This window comes from Lithobates pipiens, unplaced genomic scaffold (genome assembly GCF_037356315.1).
Source record: "Lithobates pipiens isolate NorthernLeopardFrog02 unplaced genomic scaffold, aLitPip1_a1.2 Scaffold_16, whole genome shotgun sequence".
Lineage (NCBI taxonomy): Eukaryota > Metazoa > Chordata > Amphibia > Anura > Ranidae > Lithobates > Lithobates pipiens.
The window spans coordinates 536,746,965-536,767,628 of NW_027507748.1; the positions used below are offsets into that span (position 1 = coordinate 536,746,965).

At 44.1% G+C, this 20,664-nt stretch overlaps 1 protein-coding gene across 2 annotated transcripts in view; it reads right to left on the reverse strand.

Annotated features, from left to right (window-relative positions):
- The window catches only part of ESD (esterase D), a 111,859-nt gene that overhangs the window by 67,039 nt on the left and 24,156 nt on the right, over positions 1-20,664 (reverse strand). The window lies entirely within an intron of this gene.

Genomic DNA, 20,664 nt, shown 5'->3' on the forward strand with positions numbered 1-20,664 from the left:
AAACCACCAATATGTCCCACTGATATAAATAAAGGTATTTGGTGATAAGTTTGTACCTAATAGACTGTGTCACATGAGCACTGATCACTCAGTTCTCAGTCAGCTCACAGCAGTGACTGTCTATCACTGCTCTCCACTCTGCCCCTCTAGCACTCATGGGAACACTGGCTGGAGAATGCTGAAACCTGGAGCCAGCTGTCAATCAGGCAACTGGGTGTATTTGGTTGGGATCCGTCCAGAGCCTGGAGCAGCTCTAGGATGACAGCTGATAGTGGGAAATAGCCCGCTATTTGCTAACGCTGGGTCTCAATGGGAGCAAAAGTGCACTTATGTGATCAAGAAGAGGAGTATAACCAAAAAATCTCCTCAGCGGGGATCAATCCCCACTGAGCCGGCGCATGACAAATCCGTCTCTGCTCCCTGTGCAGAGACGGACCTGTCAGAGCTCTTCTCTCCTCTATGGAGGAATCAGATGAACACGGATCAACCTGTCCATTTTCATCTGATCCTAATAAACTAATGGAAAATAGGGTTTCTATCTGTCTAGATTTAGCAGAGCGGATCAGATGTCAGCGGACATTTCATCGCTGACATCCGTCGCTCCATAGAGGTACATGGAGCGCCCGTTCAGGTCCGCCCGAAAAATCGATAGGCGGACCTAAAACGGTCTGCATTGTGAAAGGGCCCTTAAAGAGTTTTGTAAAATTTCACTTTGCAATGCTCCCCTCCCCAATCCCCTTCCTTCATTACAAGGGTTAAATGACTGTTCTGTCTAAGGGGATACAAATAAGCACAATACTTCTCTTGCACTCTTCATCACTTTCCACTACTTGGATGTGGGCGAGCCCGAAATGTCTTCACATGCAATTCAAGACCACTGATCTCAAAAAGGCTGGGACTAGAGGAACGGTGAGGAAAAGCAACTTTGTGACCAGTCAACCAGCTGGGACAAAGACTGCAGGAACGAGGAATAAAGCTATAATAGTTCTGCCTATTCCAATCCCCCAACACAAATCGATAATTTACATTTTTACAGTTTTAGGGGGTCCAATGTAAGGTGAAATTTTACACATACGAAGGTTTAACATTAAAGAGGAAGAACTGTTGTTTTTTTATTTATTTATAGATGTGAACAGTTTCATATAAATTGGCTTATATTACAAAAAAGGGGTGAAGTTTGATTTCCTACACACTCAGATGTGTTGACAGCCCTTTCACAATGAATGGGTTCCCTTAACGCAACACGTTAACACATGACATAATGCACATGTTAATACACTGCACAAATGTAAATGAGCCCATTATTGGTAATGTTTTAAAGGAGTTGTAAAGACAGAAGGTTTTTATTTGAATGCATTCTATGCATTCAGATAAAAAACTTTTTGTGTGTAGCAGCCTCCCTAGCACCCCCTAATTACTTACCTGAGCCCCATCTTTCTCCAGCGATGCCCACGAATGTCTAAGCTGTCCGGGACACTCCTGCTGATTGGCTGAGACATAGCAGCGGCGCCATGTCTCGACTCCAGTGCCCCCATAGGAAGCTGCTGACTGTGGGGGGCATGCAATAGTAGGGAGGGGCCAGGAGCAGCAAAGAGGGACACGAGAAGAGGATCAAGGCTGCTCTGTGCAAAACCACTGCACAAAGCAGGTAAGTATACCAAGTTTTTTGGTTTGTTTTTTTAAAACGAGACTTTACAAATCACTTTAAAACCCTTGCTTCTATGTATTGATAGAGGTGATATATTAACATGGGGGCAGCTACATTTACTAATTAAAAAGTTTTTTGCAGGGCCAAGGCAAAATTATATACAAACATAAATCACTCAATCATCAACATTATATATGTGAGTAAAGTGAATCCAAATAATAAATTACAAAGTAATCAAAGTGCCAATATTATCCCTTTTCTTGGAGGACATCAGAGGATATCTGTATAACTATTGCAATACAGTTACGCTGCCAATTGTGGAATCACTGTATAGTGGATATGAACATGCCTTATATTGTGTGATGTTATCCAAGAAAGGGATTTTACAGCAAGGAGGGCACAATTGGTGCAGAATGATCAGGCTGTTGTTGCTATACTTGTAGCTGAAGATTTTGGCAAGTATGCAATTCACTGGGTGACAGTTAATAGTCATACATTGGAGGATCTGGCACAGATTGCATCCAGTGGTGGATGGCCCTTTTTTGCTTGCATGTGCATGTATACAGACCTTTGAACTTTTAATGGCACCTAAACATGTTGTGGTTTTGCCCTGATTGGCACCGCGTTTAAGAAAATGAATAGCCCCCGAACACGTTTGGTGCATTGTCATTACTGAAGTGTGATTTGGGATTGTGGGTAGAATCGTAGCAATTCTGCCCGAGATCACAAAACATTAGATGTGAATGAGGCGTAAGGGGTTAACACTCATAAGTGGTACCAACAATCACTGAAGGGTAATGCACATACTGTACATTGTGAACGTGGCACTAATTATTATTATATTATTATTACTATACAGGATTTAAATAGTGCCAACAGTTTATGCAGCCCTTTACAATATAAAGGGGGACAGTACAATTACCATACAGAAGGAATAGGAGGACCCCGCTCATGGAGCTTACAATCTAAAGGGAGGCGGAGGTGGTACAAAAGGTAATAGGTGCAGAGGATGATCTGATAGAAGTGACTACAGTTCTTAGGTGGAGGTGGTGTAGGCTTCCCTGAATAAATTCGTTTTCAAGGATCGCCCGAAGGAAGACAGGGTAGGAGCTGACCAGACATGCTGGGGCAGGAAGGATGGGAGAGGCTCTGCAGAAGTCCTGGAGATGAGCATGGGAGAAGGTAACGAAGGAACTAGAGAGCAGAAGGTCTTGGAAGGGGCTAAGAGGACATTTTGGGCGATATTTGCAGATAAGCTTGGTGATCGAGCTGGGAGCGATGTTGTGGATGGCTTTGTATGTCTGCCGATGACCCACGATCGTTTCTCAGAGAGCCAGAATGGGGATCTGTCAATTTGTCAATTGTTATTTTTAGCTCTGATCGCTCTATAAATGTCAATGGTCCCAAAAAAAAAGTGTCAAAAGCGTCCGACCTGTCCACCGTAATATCGCAGCCCCTCTAAAAATTTCAAATTACCACCATTAATAGTAAAAAAAAAAAAATAATAATAATAAAAATGCCATAAATCTATCCCCTATTTTGCAGACATTATATCTTTTGTTTTTTGGATATTTATTATAGCAAAAAGTAAAAAATATTTTTTTTTTCAAAAATGTCGCTCTGTTTTTGTTTACAATGCAAAAAAAAAAAAAAACAACGCAGAGGTGATTAAATACCACCAAAAGAAAGCTCTATTTGTGGGGAACAAAAAAAGGACAAAGGTTGCATGACCGCCCGCAATTGTCAGTTAAAGCTACGCAGTGCAGTATTGCAAAAAATGGCCTGGTCATAGGGGGAAAATCCTTTCGGTCCTTAAGTGATTAAAGGTAGGCCAGTAAGGAGGGAGTTGCAGTAGTCAAGGCGGGAAATAACCAAGGAGTGAATAAGTTGTTTTGTGGTATCGTTAGTCACGAAGGGCGAATTCTGGAAAGGTTGCAGAGGTTAAGGGGGCAGGGGGGGGGGGGCTGTAGGGGAGGTCAGAGTCTAGGACTACACCCAGCACCCTTGCATGTGTGAAGGGACCAATGGTTGTGCCATTGATCTCAAAGGTAAAGTCATGGGGAGGAGGAAATATTACAAGCTCAGTTTTAGAGACTGAGTTTGAGGAAGTGCTGTGACATCCATAACGATATGTTGCTCAGTAAATTAGTGATACGTGAGGAGATTAAGAAGTTGAATTCAGGATTCGAGAGATAAATCTGGGTGTCATCAGCATAGAGGTGGTATTGGAAGCCATTGGAGGTTATCAACTGGCACAAGGAAGAATTATAGAGAAAGAATAGGAAGGGCACAAAGACGGAGCCTTGGGGTACCCCATGACTGACAATGCTTTGGGTTATTTGAATTCTTTCACAAGGCTCAGACCACATGAGACCACGTGAGTCTTGGAAATGCCACAACTTTTAAGTTTGTGGCAACAAGGTCTTGTTGATGCAATCTATATACATGATGGTATCCTTTTAAAGTTATTATTACACAGGATTTATATAGCGCCAACAGTTTACTCATTGCCTTTGACAATACAGCAACAATACAATTCAATATAAGCATTTGGCCACATTGCTCAGTGTCCTTGAGTTTTACATCATACCAATGGACCAAGCTTTTTACGGGCAGTTCTAAACAGGTGGGACAGGTGTTCCCCTCAACGTAGAATCTTTGTTTCATAACTTGACTATTGACAATGAAGATGCTTCTGTATGTACTGGGTTTGACCCTTGGGATGTTTTGATGAAGCTTTTTCAAAAGTCTCTTGGTGCAAGGGACAGTTGCCAGTATCAACATATTTGTCTAGTATAAAACTAGTTCTTAATAAATCTTATTAAAACAGTGTAAAGCAATCAAACATTACACAACCCCAAGTGTATAAATGGATGAAATAAAAGCAGAAAAGTATTTGCTTCCATTATTTTTTAAAACCCTCTCAACATCCGAGCTGAAGTATAAACACATTAACCGCTTAAGGACCGCCTCCTGCACATTTATGTCGGCAGAATGGTACGGCTGGGCACAAGCACGTACAGGTACATTGCTCTTTAAGTGCCCAGCCCTTTAGCTCCGTGACCGCGGGACCCGATCCCCGCTGGTGTCCCACGATCGGGTCACAGAGCTGAAGAAAGAGGAGAGGTCTGTGTAAACAAACCTCTCCCCGTGCTTCCTACTGTGGCTGTCACCAATCGTCTGCTCCCTGTTATAGGGAAAGACGATCAGTGACGTCACATGCCAAGCCACGCCCCCCCACAGTTAAAAAAAAAAAAAACACAACGTTACGCATAACCCCTCCTCGCCTCCTAGTGGTTAACTCCTTCACTGCCAGTGTCATTTACACAAGAATCAGTGCATTTAAATAGTAGAGGTCGACCGATATGGGTTTTTCTCTGGCCGATGCCGATATTTAGAAATCATGGCGGCCGATAGCCGATATGTGATGCCGATTTTTTTTGGGCCGATATGTTAGGCCGATTTTATTTTATTTATTTATTTTTAATCCCCCTTGATCTAACACACCTTTCCCACTGGGGCGTTTTTTAAGGTGCTTTTGGGCTAAAAATAGCGCCTGTAAAGTGCCTGCAAAATGGCTCCCCTGCAGTCTGTGTGAAAGACAGAGTGCTTTCACACTGAGGCGATGCGCTGGCAGGATCTTAAAAAAAAAAGTCCTGCAAGCAGCACGTTTGGAGTGGTGTATACCGCTCCTCCACCACTCCTGCCCATTGATATGAATGGGCACCACTGCCGAAGCGCATGCAATGCGATTTGGCAGCGGTGCTTCATGGGTGCATTTAACCTCTTCCTTGGTCGCTAGCTGGGTTATATGTGCCCCACTAGCAGCCAAATAGCACCGCTAAAATGATGGTAAAGAGCCGCTAAAACTTGCATTTTACCATCAACGTCTGCCCGCTCCAGTGTGAAAGCAGCCTTCATAAGTGATACAGAAAATTTCTTACACTTAAAGCGGAGGTCCACCCTAAAATGGACCTTCCGCTCATCGGATTCCTCCCCCCCTCCGGCGCCACAATTGGCACCTTTCAGGTGGGAGGGAGGTGCAGTTACCTGGATAATCCAGGTAACTGCACCCACTTCCGGGCTAGCTCTCTGCGGAAAGGGGCGTACATTACGCCCCTTTCCGCAAGTGCCCACCCCCTTCCGCAAGTGCCCCGCTGCCTGCTGGGAAACACACAGATCCCAGAGGCAGCGGGGACCGTCCTCATTGCGCAGCGCGGCTCGCGCATGCACAGTAGGGAACCGGGAAATGAAGCCGAAAGGCTCCATTTCCTGATTCCCATACCCAAGATGGCGGCGGCAGCACTCGAGTGTCGATCTAGAGATCGGCTTCGGGTGCCGACATCGCGGGCGCGCTGGACAGGAAAGTGTCACTATTTTAAAAGTCAGCAGCTGCAGTATTTGTAGCTGCTGGCTTTTAAAAAAAAAAAAAAAACGCAGAGTCCCGGCGGACTCCCGCTTTAAACATTTATTAAACAAAACAAACCTCCAATCAGTTTCCTTGTATGTATGATCTAGATTAAAAAAAAAAAAAAACTATATATTAAATAAAAACGGGTAGCCAAACTTTTGGACAAAAAAAAAAAAAATGGGCTAACTTTACTGTTTTTATTTTATTTTTATTTTTTAAATGGTGTATTTTTTTCCCAAAAAAATGCATTTGAAAGACCTCTGTGCAAATGCCGTGTGACATAAAATATTGCAACAACCGCTATTTTATTCCCTAGGATCTCTGCTAAAAAAATATATATAATTTTTGGGGGGTCTAAGTGATTTTCTGGCAGAAAATACAGGATTTTTACTTGTAAGCAACAAGTGTCAGAAAAGATTTAGTCTTTAAATGGTTAAACTGAGAACTTCTACACACAGAGATGACTTCATTCATTGAAGTGTAAACATTGTATCATTTAGTTCTTTTCTTGGCAGCCTGCCCAGAGAGGAGGAAAGTGTTGCTATGACGACTCAGGCAACTCACACTGACTTCTTACAGAAGTCATTTCAAAGTCCCGCTGTAGAATCGGCTTTTTATCAGCAGAATCGGCCGATGCCGATTATTTAAAAAACGGCAAATATCGGCAGATATATCGGCCGGCCGATATATCAGTCGACCTCTATTAAATAGCACTGATTGCTGTATAAATGACAATGGTCCCAAAAATGTGTCAAAAATGTCCGATGTGTCCGCCCTAACGCCGCAGTCACAATAAAAATCACTAGTAGAAAAAAAAATATTTACAAAAGTGCTATAAAACTATCCCCTATTTTGTAAACGCTATAACTTTTGTGCAAACCAACCAATAATCGCTAATTGCAATTTTTTTTACCAAAAATATGTAGAATACGTATCAGCCTAAACTGAGGGAAAAAAATGTTTTTTTTAATATATATTTTTGGGGCTATTTATTATAGCAAAAAGTAAAAAATATTGCATTTTTTTTCAAAATTGTCATTTTTTGTTTATAGCGCAAAATATAAATGCAGAGGTGATCAAATACAACCAAAAGAAAGCTCTATTTGTGAGGGAAAAAAAAGGACGCCAATTTTGTTTGGGAGCTACGTCGCACGACCGCACAATTGTCAGTTAAAGCGTTGCAGTGCCGAATCGCAAAACGGGGCCTGGTCCTTTAGCTGCAAATTGGTCCGGGGACTTAAGGAAGGTATGAATCCAGTTCTAAAAAGTGTCCAGATGTGTGAGTGTTCTACAGTAAAAAATGTTTGCCTAGTTTACATTAGATTCAGTGGCAATATACTGATGCATATAAAAGGTGTTTAAAACCTTAAACACGATCCTGATGATGCCCAGATGGTTTGTTTTTAATAACTATTCCAGTGGCGTATGACATCATTGTGTGGTGGGGAACATTAAGGTGAATGCATTACAATACTTAATGTGGCACACTATTGTATATCAAACATTTGCAATTGTGGTTTGGTGAGGGTTTAAACATTTCTAGATGAACAGTATATTGCTACTGAATCTAATGTAAAGTTTTATGTCTACTTCAGTGTAGAATACTCATCCAGTCAATCTGTACAGCAGCTCACTGAATTCAAACATTCTGAAATGTGTTTATATATGTACTGGGAAGTTCAAAGCAATACTGAAAAGTGAATTCTAAATGTAATGTTTGTTTCAATTGCAGCGTTTCAAAGATATTGGTTTCAAAAAGTGATTTTACAATAAACATTTAAGTCTATCCTGGATTTTTGATGTATGACTGACAGCTGTGACCAATGGGAAACTTGGGAGTCCTCTGTTATAGAGATACAAAAAAAAAAAGGATTTTTAAAACAGCTTAAAATGTAAAATTATTTTCTTTTAAGTACATCACGGGACACAGAGCCCTAGTAGTTATGTGGATTATAGGCCACCTTCAGGTGATGGATGCTGGCACCCCCTAAGATAAAAAGTGCACTCCCTATATAACCCCTCCCACTACTGGGAGTATCTCAGTTTTGTAGCAAAGCAATACACGTGTATACCAAAGAAGGGAGGGACCTCTGTGTCCCATAATGTACTTCAAAGAAAAGGATTTTACAGGTAAGCTGTTTTAAAAATCCTATTATCTTATCGTACATCATGGGACACAGGGCCATAGTAGTAATTATGTGGGATGTCCCATAGCAATGCCAACTGAAGGGAGGGAGACACAACAAAAAGTAGGGCAATAAGAGACTAGAAGACTAATACCTGCAGCCTGCAGTACCCTACGCCCAAAGGCGATATCCTCATGACCTTTTACATCTATTTGACAGTATATAGAGCAAGAGAAAGCGCATGCCTACCCTAGTGTTTTATTGTTTATTAACCTCCCTGGCGGTACGATTATTTCGGATTTTAGGTGCTAAAAGCGGTACCATTATTTTGCATGAAAATTTGGCGTTTTATATTGCAGTCCTGCAATTCTTAGGAATAACTCTCTTAAATCTGTCCAAACCAGAGTCTAGCAGACATCCCGGGTATAATAAAGTTTGAAAAATGAAATCATAAATTATAATATAATAAATAATTATAAATAATTGTACCAAATAATAATATAACAATAATAAAAATTATTTAATAATGTAATCAAATCAAAAACACTGAAATTTGCTCAGTTGCAGAATTGTCACTGTCATTACTTTTCAGTATTTGATGACGGATCTCCCCACAAATCGCTATCCCTCAATTCTGCGAGTGATTCCAATTTATTATCGCTGTTTTCTAGCTGGTCTAAAACCATTTTTGATGTAAAAGGACAGTTTTGGTTGCTATGGACAATCTCCAGTTTCCAGGCATAAAGAACAGTTTTATTACATAAAACTGCATGCAGGACACTGGGCAGACCACTAGGGACAAAGGGGATGTGAAATATTTACATACAGCAATGTAATCTGTAAGATTACATTATACTGTATGTTTACTGTTTGTTTCACTTTTTGAATTTGGCGCCGATCTCCATCCCCGTGCGTCGCAACGCTCGCAGGGCACGGAGATCGGCGATGTGATGCATCAAACGAGACACGGCTCGCTCGTACAGCGGGGTGACAACGCTGGATCCGAGGGAGAAGGTAAGTAAACCTCCTCCTGGATCCAGCGATGCAGTCCCGAGTCTGGCTCGGGGATACCGCTTTTGGTATGAAAATTCCACCCCGAGCCAGACTCGGGAATACCGCCAGGGGGGTTAAAAGATAAAAATGGTAACATATGAAGTTTTCACTCACTGACATCCAGTGTTTCATAGCATGTACAGTTCACAACAGCCTCCTCTCCTGATTCTCCGAATGGTTGGCTCACTTGGGCTTGCAGTATAAGATCACATACAGCACGTCTAAGCCTCCTATTCGCCCACACCGCTCTCCATTCTACACACTCGCACAGACCCGCTGGCGCTTGTGTGACGTCACACAGAGTCTCAGGAAGGGAGAAAGCCGAGATGTGACTGACACTTCTCACAAATTAAAACTACCAATGCCATAGACAACGTGTTTCGGAGGCGTGGCCTCCTTCAGGTAACGCCCCATGTTTTTATAATGCCATAATTCCGTCACACCATTGTTGTTAATATACCTTTTGCTGTTTACCCCCAGCTCCTGCTCAGTCCTTTGCAACTGACTCACTGATGGTGAGGAAGGGCGGGGGGTTATAGTTAAAAGGATGTGATTTGAGATGGGGAGTTACCTGAAGGAGGCCACGCCTCTGAAACATGTTGTCTAGTCTAACAAGAAAAGATCGACTAGGTAAACCATAATCGTTGGATTCAATATGAACTCATGTAGTGTCTTCTGGGATCCATGCATCGGTTCCCATTCCCAATGGTGCAGTGTCCTGGAGAACAGGATGCCCTCCCCCAGTTGGAATGTAGCCAGTTAAACCTCTATTGTGACTTTAGATTAGAGGCTCCCATCTATCTATGAGAGCTACTCTGCATGACAATGCTGACTCCGATCTGTCTGTGAGAATCAAAGACGAGCCTAATGGACAGAGGCAGGGCACCGGAGATCAAAACCCAAGATTTCACCCCAGTCGGAATAGTTGCAATTCATGGACAGACACTGCCCCCCAGAGGCCAATTATGGCAGGACGGCCAGAGATATTTAGCCTGGGGGAGGAGACGCCCCAGAGACACTGATTCGTCCACAAGCAAAGGTGGGGGGGGGGGGGGCAGGCAATGGGATGCGGTGTGGGTGAGGTGTGTTTGTCAAAAGGGAATGTTTGAAACAGAGCTTCCTCTCACTCCATCACGAAGCTCAGCTACGAGCACCTGCTAAGTATATTACTTGTATTGTATTCTGATTGTATGCTATGTACTCTTGTAATTTCTAATAATACCTTATATAAGCTTTCTTATTTCCTTGGGAAATAAATGAGATTTGATTGATCTTAAACTGTGTGTTTGGTTTCATAGCTAACTTTGTGTTATTGTGATATTAACAGTAACATGCGCTCAGAGTGTTACTAGACCAATCTATAGGGACTAGACGATTAATACATAGGTGATAAATAATAGTTATTATTTAACAGTTATTTCAATCGTTATACCTTGCCCTCAGTCTGGCTAGAAAAGGAGCCAGAACCTTGTACTCGAGGTGTAGCAGCAAGATCGGAAAGCAGAGCTGCAAATTGAAAAAGAAGATTTTCCACTTTGAAAGAAAATATTACTAGTGAGCGAGGAAATAGGCATATGGAGATATGCATCTTCATGCAAAAAGGGGGAGATTATATTCAGCAATTGAATTTTAGATTTTTGAGATCTAAAATGCCCATTTGGATTTAACCAAATCCCAATCTCTGCTCTTACATGGGGCCACGATGAACACTTTTTTGCCAAAATATGGTCCAATGCTAGAGAGATAGACTTATTTTTTCTCTGGATCTTTAGGCATGTTTGATCTGAGAAAACGAGGAGACGGAAAAACTCTTGGAACTTCAGTTTGTACGTTGGAGCTATTGAGGAAGTCCCCCATTCGTCTTGACATTCCTTCTGCCAGATCCCCGAGAACTGTAGAAGAATTCTCCCTATTGAGCAAGTGGGGGCACCTCCTCATAAGGGCCACAGAAGAAGGAACGTTGAAATAAAAAGCACAATTAGTCCTTCATTTAAAAGGCAAAAGGGGTAGCTTTCTTTTGCTAGAAATTCTTTGGATTTATCCAAAATATCCCCAGGTAGCTGTCTTACCGCAAAAGGGAAGACTAGCCAGGAGCTTTTTGCATGACGCTTAGCGAAGGTGCAATATGTCATAGCAACTATTGCAAACAAAGCTGCCTCCTGAACCCGCTGAGCAAAATAACCTTAAACACCTGTTAAAACTGTTTTTTCAATGATTTAACAAATTACTGTCAGCACAGGCTGAGACACTCAACCTGCCAGAGAAAAAGGTGTTTTTTTTTTTTTGAATAGGAATTCCAACCTTTTATTCACTGGATCCCTAAGTATTTGAGTAATGTCTGCCGGACAAGTCAAACTTACTCACAAAGGATATAGTAGCATTAATTGCTGGTATACCCCGCTTACAGAATTTTCTCTACCATTGGATAAAGTGTGAAAAACTTTTTAGAATAGAATAATGCTCATCTGGGTGATCCTCCAGATACAAAAACATGGTTTTCCCAACAATGAAGAACAAGAAAAAGCATGCACAGCTTGAGGAGGCTTTAGCAAACCCAACACTCAGTTAAGGGTACATAAATGTGGAGCGGATCATTCAGCAAGAAATTGTACCCGTAATTGACACCTCAGAAGAGGAGTCATCAGCCTCATCACGGTCCCCTGAGGGAATAGTCTTCTCCTGTCCCTAGTTCCTCAGTCTGAGAGCCTTAGGAAAATGGAAGAGAACCTGTTACATCTTGACCACACTGGGATGCGATTACCCATTCTGTGATGCAATTAAATTTGCTAAACTTCTTTTGAAAACCTACCATGGCTGAGGAAAAAAAAAAAAAAGGAGTAAAAGAACAGGGGCTGCAGCGTTGAAAACAGTTGAAAACATTTCATGGTCCCGATGCTCACTCTGACCAGCCATCCCCTCTCAGGGAAGGCTGCCATTTGAAGAGTAGGCTTTTCAGAGCTTGAGGGAGACCCTTTTAGCTCCTTTTTTGGGGGTGTTTCAACCCCCCCTTCTGAATATAGCCCGATGCACAAAGCAGAGGTACTATCAGAAGAAATCGCATCCACTGCTTGAGCAATAGTCAGCCACTGCCGCTATTAACGCTCAGCCTGATGCAATAGTAAATGTGTTCAAAAAGAATGCTTGTTTTACCAACCTCTTACATGATCCTCTAAATTCTTGTGTCCCTCCGCAGCTTGCAGCAATAACACTATTGCTTTTTAAAAACACATTTTCCTGCGCTGGGCGTTGAAGGATGCCAACACCGTGCTAAGCCCCCCTCCTCTCTTCAAAAAAAATAAAAAAATAAAGCGTTTTCCCATGCAAATGCAGGCCTCTGATCCTATGGGTTCTTCAGGGAGGGGAGAAAATGGCGAGGAGAGCCTGGAAGCCATCGGGTAGTGCAGCGTGCCATTTTTTTTGTAGTGCTTCCAGTGCTTTAGTGCTAGAGGGGTAGCAAATGGCATGGGTTGGGGGCGTCTGGTGGGGAGGAACCCCCCCCAGACTTACCGGAGGTCTGCTACTTGCTGGAGGAAAGGAAAACTGCTTGTTCCGGACACAACGTGAGCAGGTATGTGCTCTATACAGCCCCCAGTGGTGACACATAAGCATGACAACAATTACTAAGTTAAAGGAGACATTCATAAGAAAATTAAAACATTTCTTAGAAAAACGCCACTCTCCCGCCGCAGGGTTTTCTGTGGTAAAACCAACAGACCCAATAGTCACCCTTCATGGTGGGTTCTGTTAAACCTTCAGGAGCTGGGATCCTCAAGGAAACCCACAATCCTGCACCTGTAATAGCACCACCGCCAGTAAAACTTTATGGCCTTACTACCAAAAGCACTGGATCCCAGGGTCCAGCTCTCTAAAAAGAGAAGCGTTTACAGGCAAGAGCAAGTTTCTTCGGACACGAGGCACGGGTACCATTAAATTTCGGCCTAAAAGACACTTTGAATGGATCCGGCTGCATGGCTATCCCCAGCAAGGATTGCTCCAGAGGAGCTCAGCACAGCACATCTTTACTTGTGACCAACACCTTAGACCAGTGTTTCTCAACTTCAGTCCTCAAGGCGCCCTAACAGGTCGTGTTTTCAGGATTTCCCCTCAGATGAAACGGCTGTGGTAATTACTAAGGCAGTGAAACTGGTCCAATCACCTGTGCAAAATAATGGAAAGCCTGAAAACATGACCTGTTGGGGTGCTTTGAGGACTGGAGTTGAGAAACACTGCCTTAGACAATGGCAAAAAAACTGAGATACTCCCAGTAGTGAGAGCGGTTATATAGGGAGTGCAAGAAACGTGGGCTGTCCGGGCAGTTATCTTGTCACGGTCTGGAGTCAGGCTCAGAGGACAGTAGCTATAGCAGCAGAGCACACAGGTCACCCTGGCTGATGACACGGGTTCACCTGAGGTGCGGGGTCTAAGCACTAACCGGTATTCACCAGAGCTCCCGAAGGTGGAGATGGGCTTGGCTGCGTGTTAGTGCAGGTCGCGGTCCTCAGGATAGCCCCACCAGGAGGTGAGCAAGCCGGGTTCTGGTCGCAGATATAGCAGGTAGGGATCAAGCAGAAGCGTAGTTGAGAAACAAGCCAAAGTCAGTAACCAATAGTTGCAGGTTGGGATTCAGCAGAAGCGTAGTCCAGGAACAAGCCAAATGTCGGTAACGAAAGGTAGCGAGGATACGGTCGGCAGCAGGAGAGATAGAAGATATTGGCTGGTGAAGGCACAATATTCTGGCAACCAGGAAGTGCAGAGACATGGCTTAAATTAGGAAGTTCATGGGAGGAGCAAAGGGTTCAAGGCAAACAAGATTCAAGACAAGATCACTCAAGGAATTGTCCAAGGAGCTGTCCAGCATTCCAGGTGGCTCAGCAAGCAGAGTCACTGCCAGACACACCAGAGGTCCCAGGTTCAAGCCCAGGTCCTAACATATCTCTACCTTGATTAATGCAAGGAAGCCAGCTTCCAGATTCATATATTAGAGTCTGGAGGGTTTATGTTTCCTGGAGTCCAAGGGTTGACACCCTCAGGCCGCGTACACACGCGCGGACTGTTGGCCCAACTTTGTCCGTCCAACAGTTTGAGCGAACAGTCCGCTCAAACTTAGCATGGACGGACATGGCCACACACGACGAACGAACAGTTTGCTGAAACCGTGCGCGATGACGTGAACGGCACGTACGACGGGACGCAAAATACGACGTCCTATACACTGCATTATAACTTTCGGCTTGAAAATCCTTTCTGAGCATGCGCGGAACTTAGTTTGACGAACAAGCCTACACACGGGCGGACTGTTCGTTGAAACAAGGTTTCAGCGGACAGTTTTTCGGAATTTCCGTAAAACCTTGTCCGTCCAACTGTCCGCTGAAACTGTCCGCTGAAAGCCCACACACGAGCGGACTGTCCGCCCAAACACTGTTCAGCGGACAGGGGGGGGGGGGTAGAAACACCCCCAAAAAAGGGCCGTAAGGGTCTCCCTTAAGCTCTGGAAAGCCTACTCATCTCTACAATGGCATCCTCCCCTGAGAGGCGGTGTGCATTGGGGCCATTGCAACTGTTTTCAACACTGCAGCCCCTATCTATATTACTAAAGAGGTCTTTTTCCTCAGCCATGATAGGATTGGAAAAAAGGTTAGCGGCTTTAATCACATCCCAGTGTGGGACAAAATGCGTCAGCTTTCCTTCCGGTACCCAGGACCCTCAAACTGAGGAACTGGGGACAGGAGAAGATGAATTCCCTCGGGGGGACAGTGAGGAGGCTGATGACTCCTCTTCTGAAGGGTCCAATGCAGGGGGATCAGCTTCACAATCACAAAGATTGATGGTGCAATTTCTTACTATGTGGTCTGCTCCACATTTATGCTACCCTTAACTGAGTGTTTGGATTCGCTAAAGCCTCCTCAAGCTGTGCATGCATTTCCTGTCCATTCATTGCTGGAAAGGCTTTTTGTATCCGAGTGGGATCACCCAGATAAGAATTTTTTCCCTCCTAAAAAGTTTTTTTCACACTTGGGGGAAAAAATTCACGAAAGGTGGGGATACCAGCAATTGAAGCTGCTATATCCTCTGTCAATAAAAGTTTGACTTGTCCGGCATACAATGCTCAAATGCTTAGGGATCCAATGGATAAAAAGTTGGACTTCCTATTAAAAAACACTTTTTCTCTGCCAGGTTGAGTGTTTCAGGTTGCGCTGACAGCAATTGGTCAATCCTTGAGAGATCAGTTAAACAGGTGCTCAAGGTTATCCTGTTCAGCAGGCCCAGGATCTGGCAAGCTACTAGCAGCTTTATGTTTGCAATAGTGGCTATGAGAGATTCTATCCTTCAGGCCTCGTGCCTTCGCTAAGCACAATGCAAGAAGCTCCTGGCTAGTCTTCCTTTTCGCAGTGAAACGGCTGTTTGGGGATGATTTGGGTAATACATCCAAAGAATTTCTAGTGGAAAAAGTACCCCTTTGCCATTTAAGAAAAACTCCTTCTCTAGTGCCAGGGGGCCAGGGGCCAGGTTGTAGTCACAACGGCCTCCACCGTCAAATTCAAGAGGTAACCCTTACGGTCAACCTCCAGGGACAGAAGTTGGGGATGGAAACCTACAAAATACTAAAGCCTCCTTTTGAGGAGGCTTCCACACTCGCTCGAGTGTGGGGGGGGGGGGGATACTTCTGCAATTCTCAAGGGTCTGGCAGGCAGGAAGAGTGTTGAGACAGATGGGGGAATTCCTCAATAGCTCCAGGATACAAACTCGATTTCCAAGAGTTCCCGTCTCCTAGTTTTCTCAGATCCTAAGGATCTGGACAAAAAGAAGTCTTTCTTTCAAGCGTTGGACCATCTTTTGGCAAAAAAGGGATCATAGTGGTCCCCATGAAAGGGCAGGGGTTAAGGTTTTGTTCAAACCTTTTTTCACAGTGCCAAACCCATTGTGGGTCTCAAAGATCTAAACTGGTTCCTGAATATTTGCTATTTTTTTGCATGGAGTCAATCCAATCAGTTGTCTCCATCCTACAAGGAGGAGAAATTCTGGCGTCAGTCGACATCAAGGATGCAAACCTCCATGTGCCCATTTCCCCGCCAGTAATTTCTACTTTTCAAGGTAGAGAATCTTGATTTTCAGTTTCTAGCTCTGCACCTTGAGCATTTACAAAGCTTCTGGCCCTTCCTCTAGCCAGATTAAGGGCCCAAGGTGTAACGATTATAGTTTACCTAGACGATCTGCTCTTGATAGACCAGTAGGTGGCTGGCTTAGACCAAAGTATGGTCACCACATTCAACTACTTGGAATGCCTAGGTTGGATTCTCAACCTAGAGAAATCTTCCTTAAAACTATGAAGGGGGCTAGAATACTCGGGTCTGATCATAGATACACCCAGAAAAGGGTATTCTTGCCCCAGGCAAATATCAGTGCCATAAAGGAACTGATCCAGGTGGTCGAAGCAAAGAGGAAGCCTTCTATTCAACTTTACATGGTTGTTGGGAAAGATAGTGGCTTCATTCAAGGCTGTTCCTTATGCTCAGTTTCATTCGAGGCTGCTGTAGAACAGTATCTTATCGGCTTGGAACAAGAAGGTCCAAGGTTTCGATTTCCCAATGTGTCAGACTCCAAAGGCGCACCAGAGTCTCAGTTTATGGCTAATAAACAAAAATCTGCAAAAGGGAAAAACCGAGATACTTCCAGTAGTGAGAGCGGTTATATAGGGAGTGCACTTTTTATTTTAGGGCGTGCCAGTGTCCATCACCTGAAGGTGGCCTATAACCCACAAAGTAACTACTATGGCTCTGTGTCCCGTGATCTACGATAAGAAATAGGATTTTTCTAAAAGCTTACCTGTAAAATCCTTTTCTTTGAAGTACATCATGGGACACAGGGCCATAGTAATTATTATGCGAGTTATAGGCCCCCTTCAGGTGATGGACACTGGCACACTCTAAACAGGAAGTTGCCTCCCTATATAACCCCTCCCACTACTGGGAGTACCTCAGTTTGTGTAGCAAAGCAATACACGTGTATAACAGAAAGAGGGGAGGATCCTCTGTGTCCCGTGATGTACTTCAAAGAAAAGGATTTTTACAGGTAAGCTGTTATAAAATATATAGAATGATAGAATCTGGTAAATGTATAGACTGAAGACCAAGTTGCGGCCTTGCAGATTGGAGCCATGAAGCACTAACAGCCCTGGAGGAGTGCGCTTTTATTTGAGAGGGTGGAATCTACCTCTTTAAACCATAAGTTAGAATGATTACTTGTCTAATCCATTTAGAAATAGTAGATTTTGATGCCGCCTGTCTTCTTTTAGGACCTTCAGGCAACACAAGCAAAACATCAGTTTTTTAAATCTGAGCAGTCGCCTTTAGTTAGACCTTGACTACTCTCACCACATCAAGAAAATGTAGTGATTTTTCTTCCATATGGAAAATGAAGGTAGAACAATATTCTGGTTTAGACAAAAAAACTGACACTATCGTCGGTAGAAAGTTAGGAGGAGGACGCAATACTACCTCATCCTTGTGAATAATATGGCTTATTACAAGAAAGAGCATCCAACTATGATACCCTTCTTGCAGAAGATATGGTTACCAAAAGAACTCGTTTCTTTGTCAAAAGGACCAAGAAAATATGTTGTAACGGCTCAAAAAGGCTGTTTTTGTAATGCCGACAGAACTGAGTTCAAGTCCCAAGGGTGACCTAACCGGGGGGGATTAAGCCACGTTACCTTCTGAAAAAAAAACTACGAACCAAAGAATGTGAAACAAGTGGTAGTTGAAACAATAGTGATAAGGCCGAGACATGGCCTTTGAAAATACTCAAGGCCAGCTTCATTTCTAACCCCATCTGCAGAAAGTCAAGGATCCTACCTATGACATACTTCCTGGGGTGCCAACCCCTGGATTCCTCCCAGGAGACATATGCCTTCCAGAATCTATAATATGTGATTCTGGAGGCCAGTTTCCTTGCATTAACCAAGGTAGATACCCCTGAACTTGACAGCCCACTTTTCTTCAGAATGTAGGTCTCAATAGCCAACCCGTTAAATTTAGCGTTTGTAAGATAGGATGGAATATTGGCCCCTGCGAGAGCAGGTCTGGATGCAGTGGAAGAGACCATGGATCCCCCACCGCCATCTTTACGATTTCTGCATAACAGGACCTTCTGGGCCATGCTGGGGCTACAAGAATCACCAGCTTTGTTTCCAGCTTGATCCTGCAAAGAAGTCATGGCAGCAGCTGAATAGGGGGAAATGCATAAATCAGTGAGAACTGATCCAATGGGGTCACCACTGCATCTGTTCCTCATGCAAGTGGATCCCTTGTTCTGGACACAAAGTTGACCAACTTCATGTTGAACCTGGACACCAAAAGATCTACATCCGGGGTCCCCCATCCTTGGCAAATAGCCAGGAAATGTCGGGGTGAAGGGACCATTCTCCCGGAAACAACGGCTGATGACTCAAGTAGTCTACCTTCCAATTCTCTACTCCCGGAATGAAGACTGACGATTCCTTTCTGCCCAAGTTAGAATACGGTTAGCCTCCTTCTGAGCTACGAGACTCTTGGTGCCCCCTTGGTGATTGATACAGGCCACAGCTGTGGCATTGTCAGATTTGATCCGGACAGGACAACCCCTTAATCTGAATGTCCAGGCCTTCTGAGCCAGATGCACTGCCCGAATCGCTAGGATGTTGATGGGCAAGGTTCTTTCGGTATTGGACTGTCCCTGGACAGTTGTCTTTTCTAGTACTGCTCCCCAGCCGGAAAGCCTGGCATCTGTCGTTACCACTTTCCAGACAACTGGTACGAAGGATTTTTCCTTTAGCATATTCCGGGTTACCAACCACCAATTGAGGCTCTGGGATACCTTTGGGGACAGCCACATTGGCAAATCTATAACTTGGACCCTTTTCTTTCAAGCAGACAGGATACTGTTTTGTAACAGTCTCGAATGGAACTGGGCACAGGGAACTGCTTTGAATGAAGCCACCATCTTTCCTAACAACCTCATGGAGGGATCTCTCTCTGATCTAACCATCTGCACCAGCTCCCTTACGGTGCTGATCTTTGCCTGAGGCAAAAAACACCTTCTTCTGGGCTGTGTATGATCAGACCCAAGTACTCCAGCCTTCTTAGAGGTTTCTAGGTTGAGAATCCTACCTAGGCTTTCCAGGTAATTGGTTGTATTGCGTACGCTTTGCTCCAAGCGGGCAACCAATCGGTCTATTAGCAATAGATCATCCAGGTATGCCAGGACTGTTATTCCCTGCCCCCTTAGCCTGGCTAGAGGTAGGGCCAGGACCCCTGTAAATACCCGGGGTGCTGTAGCCAGTCCGAAGGGCAAGGCTACAAACTGAAAATGGTGCTGTTCTACCTCAAACCACAGAAATCTTTGGTGAGCGGGAAATATAGGAACATGCAGATATGCCTCCCTGATATCGATTGACGCTAGTAGTTCCTCTCCTTGTTGGATCAAAACCACTGACGTGACCGACTCCATGCGAAAAGAGCAGAACTTCAGGAATTGATACAGATCCTTGAGCTCTAGAATGGGCCTGACATCTCCATTCGGTTTTGGTACCGTGAATAGGTTTGAATAGAAGCCCAAACCTTGCTCTTCTGTGGGTATTTCCACAATCACCCCCTGAGCCAGCAATCGGTCTAATGACTGAAACAAGAGATTGCCTCTTCCCTGGATCTTTGGGAACATTTGACTTCAGAAAATGAGGCAGTGGAAACTCCCAAAACTCCGGTTTGTAACCTAGAGCAACCGTGGAGATGACCCATCTGTCCTGAATTTCCACCTGTCAGACTTACTAGAACTACAAAAGTCTTCCCCCCACCCCGACAAGCGGGGGAGCCCCTTCATAACGAACCTTTAGAATTCTGTTTTGCAGGTTTTAGCCCACAGGACTTCTTTTGTCCCTGAGGATTCCCTCTAGATCCTGACAGAGGAGGCCGTCGCCACTGCCTAGAGGCTGATGCCGCTGGCCCTGGAGAAGGAGGCCCGTTTAAATGAACGACGTTTACTCTTCCTTTTGACAGGTAAGAGGGTCTTTTTCTCACTTGAAATCGTTTGGGTGTATTTATCCAAATCATCCCCAAATAGCCGATCCCCATGAAAAGGAAAACCAGTCAGGAGCCTTTTACATGGTGCTTTGGCTGACAAATTCTTCAACCACAGAATCCTACGCATATGCACGAGAATAAGCGCAAGGCGAGACACCCGGTGAATAGAATCCTTCATGGCATCAAAGACAAAACTGAATGCCCTTGGCAGTTCGGTCAAGTCGCGGGCCTGTGGCACAGGAATCTCCTTGAAGGACTGGTTTAAACCAGTCCTTCAAGGATTGACAGATGCCTATTGCAGCGACTGCAGGCTGAGTAACTCCACCTGCCAAATAAAAAGAGGATTTTAATAGGAATTCCTTTTATCTGTTG